Genomic DNA, 6000 nt, shown 5'->3' on the forward strand with positions numbered 1-6000 from the left:
TGACTGACTGACTGACTGACTGACTGACTGACTGATAGACTGACTGACTGACTGATAGACTGACTGACTGACTGATAGACTGACTGACTGACTGACTGACTGACTGACTGACTGATAGACTGACTGACTGACTGATAGACTGACTGACTGACTGATAGACTGACTGACTGACTGACTGGCTACATAATTGACAATGTAACTTTAGCATGAATTAAAACGAGGAGCTACTGACAACAACAACAACAACAACAACCCAGAGAGAGAGAGAGAGAGAGAGAGAGAGAGAGAGAGAGAGAGAGAGAGAGAGAGAGAGAGAACGAAAGGCGGAAAGAAAGAGAGGAAGAATAAAGGAATGAATATAAGAAAAAACGAAAAGAAAACGATTAGAGAGAGAGAGAGAGAGAGAGAGAGAGAGAGAGAGGAGGTAAGAATTCCTCAGGTGTGAAAGATGTTAATGTGGTAATTACTTAGTGGGAGGTGTGCAGGTGTGTCCTCCTCCTCCTCCTCCTCCTCCTCCTCCTCCTCCTCCTCCTCCTCCTCCTCCTCCTCTTCCTCCTCCTCCTCATACAAAGGCTCCAGGGTAAGGGTGCTCAGCGTTGGTCTGGACGTGTCTTAACTTGTCCCGGCGAAGCGCATTTCACCCCCCCCTTCCCCCTCCTCCCCCTCCTCCCCAACCTGCTTAATATACCCCTTCGCTACCCCCCCTTGCTTCCCCCTGGTTTCTCTGTTCCCCCTGCCTCCCCTTGCCTTCCCCTGCTTCCCTGTGCGTCCTTGCTTAATGCCCCCAGTCTGGATTTTTTTCCCTGTTTATTTTTATTTTATTTTTTTTATTCTCTGTTTTCCCTTCTACTTTGCCTCCCCTGTTCCCTGTTTTACCCTCCTCCTCCTCTTCTTCTTCGCCTCTTTCCCTTACTTCCTCGTCCTCTTCCTCCTCCTCCTCTTCTTCGCTTTCTCTTCCTCTTCCATTTACCTTCTCTACTTCTCCTCCTCTCTCTAACCGACCCGACTCTTCATTTCTCCCCTCCTCCTCCTTATCCTCCTCCTCTTCCTCCTCCTCTTCTTCGCTTTCTCTTCCTCTTCCATTTACCTTCTCTACTTCTCCTATCTCTAACCGACCCGACTCTTCTTTTCCCTCCTCCTCCTCCTCCTCCTCCTCCTCCTCCTCCTCCTCCTCCTCCTCCTCCTCCTCCTCCTCTCTCTAACAACCTGACTCTTCATTTCTCCTCCTTCCTGTCCTCCTCCAATGCCTTCCAAGAGGGTGTCGAAGCCTATTAACAATATTAAGTGTTTTTCTTTTGTTTCTTTTAGGCTTAATTTTTTATCTAACTTTTTAGGACTAAGGTCGAGTGTTTGAAAATGTTGATGCACTTTTTTTCGTCTTCATTTGTTGTTGTTTTTTTTGTTGTTTTTCATTCGTTATGTTCAAGGTTCATATATGCGTTTTGCTTTTTGCTATGAGAGAGAAATCGATATATACCTCGTTTTTTCTTTATTATAACCAAACACTTAAATTAACACACACACACACACACACACACACACACACACACACATTCAAACAAGTAAACACACACACACACTAACAATCAGCCCTACCTCCCTCCTTCCTACCCCCTCCTACCCCCTACCTACCTCCCCTCCTTCCTGGGTCGTAATTTAAAACATTTCGTCGCCCAAGTTCACATATTTGACATGGCTTTCGTAGGAGCTGTAGGCTTTTCCAGAGGTAGTTTCATGACCCTGGTGGTAGTTTGACCCTTCTTCTGTGCCATGAACCTTAAAAAACACTCATGAAAACCCGATTGATCCCCTTTTGACCTTTAAAAATAGTTGATATGAGAAGGGATGGGGTCTTAAAATGCGGCCCCTACCCCCTCCTACCCCCTACCTACCTCCCCTCCTTCCTATCTCCTTTCCCCTCCTAGCTCCCCACCTATCTCCCCTCCTCTTCCCTCTACCACCTCCTATTCACCCTATCTCCCCTCCTTTCCTCTCCCTTCACCCCATGCATCCTGTAAACAACTATCTATTAGATAATTAGATGACCCAGAAAAATATTCTCCTTGAAACCGAAAAAGCGAAAGGAGGAAGAGGAGGAGGAAGAGAAGAGGAAGGAGGAGAAAGAGGACGAAACTGGGAGGAGGAGGAGGAGGAAGAAGAGACTGGAGGAGGAGAGTGAAGGTTTCCTAACGGTCACTCAGTCCACAAAAATATTATGATGACCTTTACTACGTGTGTGTGTGTGTGTGTGTGTGTGTGTGTGGGTGGGTGTTGGGTGGTCACTGACACTATTTATTAACGAAGGCTGAGTTTGAAGGTCCATTTTGGTTACTGATGCGCAGGTTAGGTTACTTTTGATGGGGTCTGGATAGGTTACTTTACAAGGCTTTTTTCAACTTAATATTTTTTTTTTGTCATTGAGCGGTTTCCTTTACTGTAAAAAAAAAAAAACAATAAATAAATAAATAAATGCTCTGAAGTGTCATATTAAGCAGAGGAGTATTTTAAGTAGCGAGTGATATGAACAGTCTAGTCGTGTGTGTGTGTGTGTGTGTGTGTGTGTGTGTGTGTGTGTGTGTGTGTTAGTCTACGCTAGCAAACTCCCTTTACCTGAGTACCTTCTAATTGATGGCCCGAGGCGCTTCATTACCTGAGTGGCTGCCAGGGAGAGCGAGTAAGAGAGAGCGACGGTATATATATCAACGTGTCTCAGTGTAGCATATTCATTCCCCGCTTGTTTCTATAATCTTCATCTTGGTTCCTTTCGTCCTCCCCTTCGCTTTCCTTCCTTCCCCTTTACCCAATCCCTCTGTGTAGTTCCTGCCTCCTATGTCCAGTTTTTTTCTTCTTCCTGTTCTTTCATTTCTTTTACTCCTCCTCCTCCTCCTCCTCTTACTCCTTCTCCTCCTCCTCCTCCTACTCTTTCTCATTTTCTTTTTCCTTTTTTCTCGAGTTTTCTCTTTTTTTATTTCTCTTCCTCCTCCTCCTCCTACAACTACTACTACTACTACTACTACTACTGCTACTACTACTACTACTACTATTACTACTACTACTACACCTACTACTGCAGCTGCTACATACAATTTTACAGCCGCTCTCTTCAATATACCGGTCTATCATGGTCCTGTCCAATTCTAGGTAGCGACGTGACCTCTGCCGACCCCTAGTGTGGAGGTCACCTTGCTCCCCTTCCTTCCTCTCCGCTCTAATCCCCTCTAAAAGTGCATCAAGTAAATCAAGAAAAATGCGTCGATTAAATTTTCGGTAAAAAATAATTTGAAAAAGAAACTTCTTCAAACAACTTCAAGAAGGGTAGAAGAGTGGTTAGCCTGATTGTTCCTCTCTCCCTCTCTCTCTCTCTCTCTACTCCTCTAAAAATAGCGCGTTAGTAAAATTAATAAAGAAAACACAAATGAGATTAAAATATCGCTAAACACAATTAAAAAAAACTACTATTACTTTAGACTCCCTGCCTCCTCTCCTTAAAAAAATAGTACCTAAGAAAACATTGGCAGTCCTTGTTCGCTTTAGCAGGAGCAGCGCCTAGCGGGCCTTTTGGTTCTTATTGACTGCCTGTGTTCGTTACCGTAAAAACAGAAGAAAAAACATATATATATATATATATATATATATATATATATATATATATATATATATATATATATATATATATATATATACATGGGCCATGTGTAAGTGAGTACAGAGTAATTAGGAGTGAAATTATTGCACAGTTTTCCTGTGCTGGCGTGTGTGGCGGCGGTGCGCGGAGAAGTACTCAGGATAATCACTGCAGCGGCGCCTCGGTGTCGTCGGAGGGGGCTCCGGGGCCGCCCCACATGCTGACGTTTACCATGATCCTGTGGTCAGTGTCGCCGGGGGGCGATGGCGGCGCCACATCGTCGCTGGCGCGGGTTTCAACGGGCGTCATCTTGAAGAAGGCGCTGCCGTGGTACTCGCCGCTGAGGTAGGGCACGGCCAGCACCCACAGCTCCTTGCGGTAGCAGGCCAGCACCAGGTAGAGGAGGTGCTCGGGCTCCTGCTGCACGCTGGGCACCACGCCGGCCACCAGGAAGTTCCCGTGGTGCGTCTTCACCTCGCCCTTGTGTGTGTCCCAGTTGTTCTGGTACGCCAGCAAGTAGTTGGCGGCGGGCTGCAGCTTCAGGTAGTCCAGGATGCCCGGCTGCACGGGGCTCACGGTAACGCTGCGGTTGCCCGCGTGGTCGATCCACTGGCCCACCACGGGGCAGTCGGGTCTACCCTCGGGGTACCCCGCCCCCAGACGCAGCTGAACGGCCAACACGAGCAACCAGATCAGCTTCATTCCGAACATTAAAAAAACTCGCGCGATATCAAAGGAAATAAAATCTTTCGTATTTCCGTTTATAAAGAGTCGGCAGACCTTATAATATTGACGCAGCCGGCGCCGCTCGGCGAGGCGGTGTGTGCACAGGTCTGACGCGTAAGGAACATCAAGAAAACAGGATGTAATGGCTGACATCCCACCGGTGCTGTGTATTCCGGTAGTGAGGCCATCAACGCTTTAGTATGGGGACGAGGAGGAGCGAAGGGACGAGGCAGCAGCAGCACAGCAGCTCAGCGCAAGCTTAGCGTGAGCCCTGCACCTTTTTTTTTTTACTCAAGCCGACATTGTACATCCAAATGTACCCAAGTGTACTCAATGCACACGAACATGTACTGTCCTCGCCTGTCCCTCCCACGGCTCCCCAGGCCCTCCCCGAGTAGCAATGACAAGGCCACCAAAGTCTGAGTCTCGCCCTGTAATTGCTCCCCGACATCACCACGGCATGCATTTTCATGTTCCCACGCACACAAGCAATGATCCGCAGACAAGTAATCTTTACCCGAGCTTCATTATGGTGAACGAGGAAAGTTTAAACGTTTAAACGCCAGGAGTAACCGCAACCGCCCTCGCCCAGGGATAAGCGTGACGGATACCTCACAGCCACATGTGGGTGCCCCATATTAACAAGATCCGTCTCGTTAGAGCCGCCCCTTCCCGCGCTGTGACGCAAGACGTAGAGGAGGACGCTCACCCACCAAGACGCTGATCGCAACACATGATTTACACCCACTACCCACGGACTGCTAAACACAGCGAGGGCGTGAGGAGAATGGCCGCCCAGCCCTGTCCATTACGCCCTTAGGTATGAGCCCAGCGTGCCCAACCCCGCACTACAGACCATGAAACAACCCCAACACTCCTCCCTCAAGCCAAAGACGAGCCGCAATCCCTCCCCCAACCCCCAAACCCCACAGCAATCAGCGCCCATCCCTGCCCGCAGCGCCACACCGGACTTGTCGCCGCGCGGAGAATCAGCGGCGCGGAGTGAGCCTGGCCTCCCTGGGGCTCGATAATATGCTAATTTAATTTAGAAGGGAGAGGTGTTCATAACGGCAGGTTAATCAAGGGTGCTACCCCCCCACGCTCTCTATACCCTCTCCCTCCCCCCTCTACTCCCCCTCCCCCCGCCCTCTACACCCCCTCCTCTCCCCCTCTAGTCTTTTTTCGCCTCATTCCTTCCGTTTCCCTCCTATACCACCTTTTCTCGCTTAACTTTCCCTCTCTTTCGTTCCCTTTCCCCTTCGCTTGTCACCCCATCCCTTCCCCCTTCTCGCCTGGCCTCTCCCCCTCTTCCCCTTCTTCCCCTTTCCAACCCGCCCTCCTCTTCCTCAACACCCCTTTCCTTTTTTCCTCATCCCTTAATAACTAATGACTTGCCTCCCATTTCCCTCTTTCTTCACCCCTATTTTTCCATTTTCCCTCCCCCTCTTTCCCTTCTTCCTCATTTTCCTCTCCCGTCCTCTCCCCTCTTCCTACCTTATTCCGCAATGATCTCTTGATACATACTCTCTCTCTCTCTCTCTCTCTCTCTCTCTCTCTCTCTCTCTCTCTCTCTCTCTCTCTCTCTCTCTCTCTCTCCGCCCCCTCCCTTATCTCGACCATAATGAAAAACAAACTAAGCCCTCGTCCTC

At 48.8% G+C, this 6000-nt stretch overlaps 1 long non-coding RNA gene across 1 annotated transcript in view; it reads right to left on the reverse strand.

Moving 5' to 3' along the window:
* LOC126980832 (uncharacterized) overlaps positions 1-6000 on the reverse strand; it is a 78310-nt gene that overhangs the window by 63934 nt on the left and 8376 nt on the right. The gene's annotated exons all lie outside the window — the stretch shown is intronic.

The sequence above is a fragment of the Eriocheir sinensis genome, chromosome 45 (genome assembly GCF_024679095.1).
Source record: "Eriocheir sinensis breed Jianghai 21 chromosome 45, ASM2467909v1, whole genome shotgun sequence".
NCBI classification, from domain to species: Eukaryota; Metazoa; Arthropoda; class Malacostraca; order Decapoda; family Varunidae; genus Eriocheir; species Eriocheir sinensis.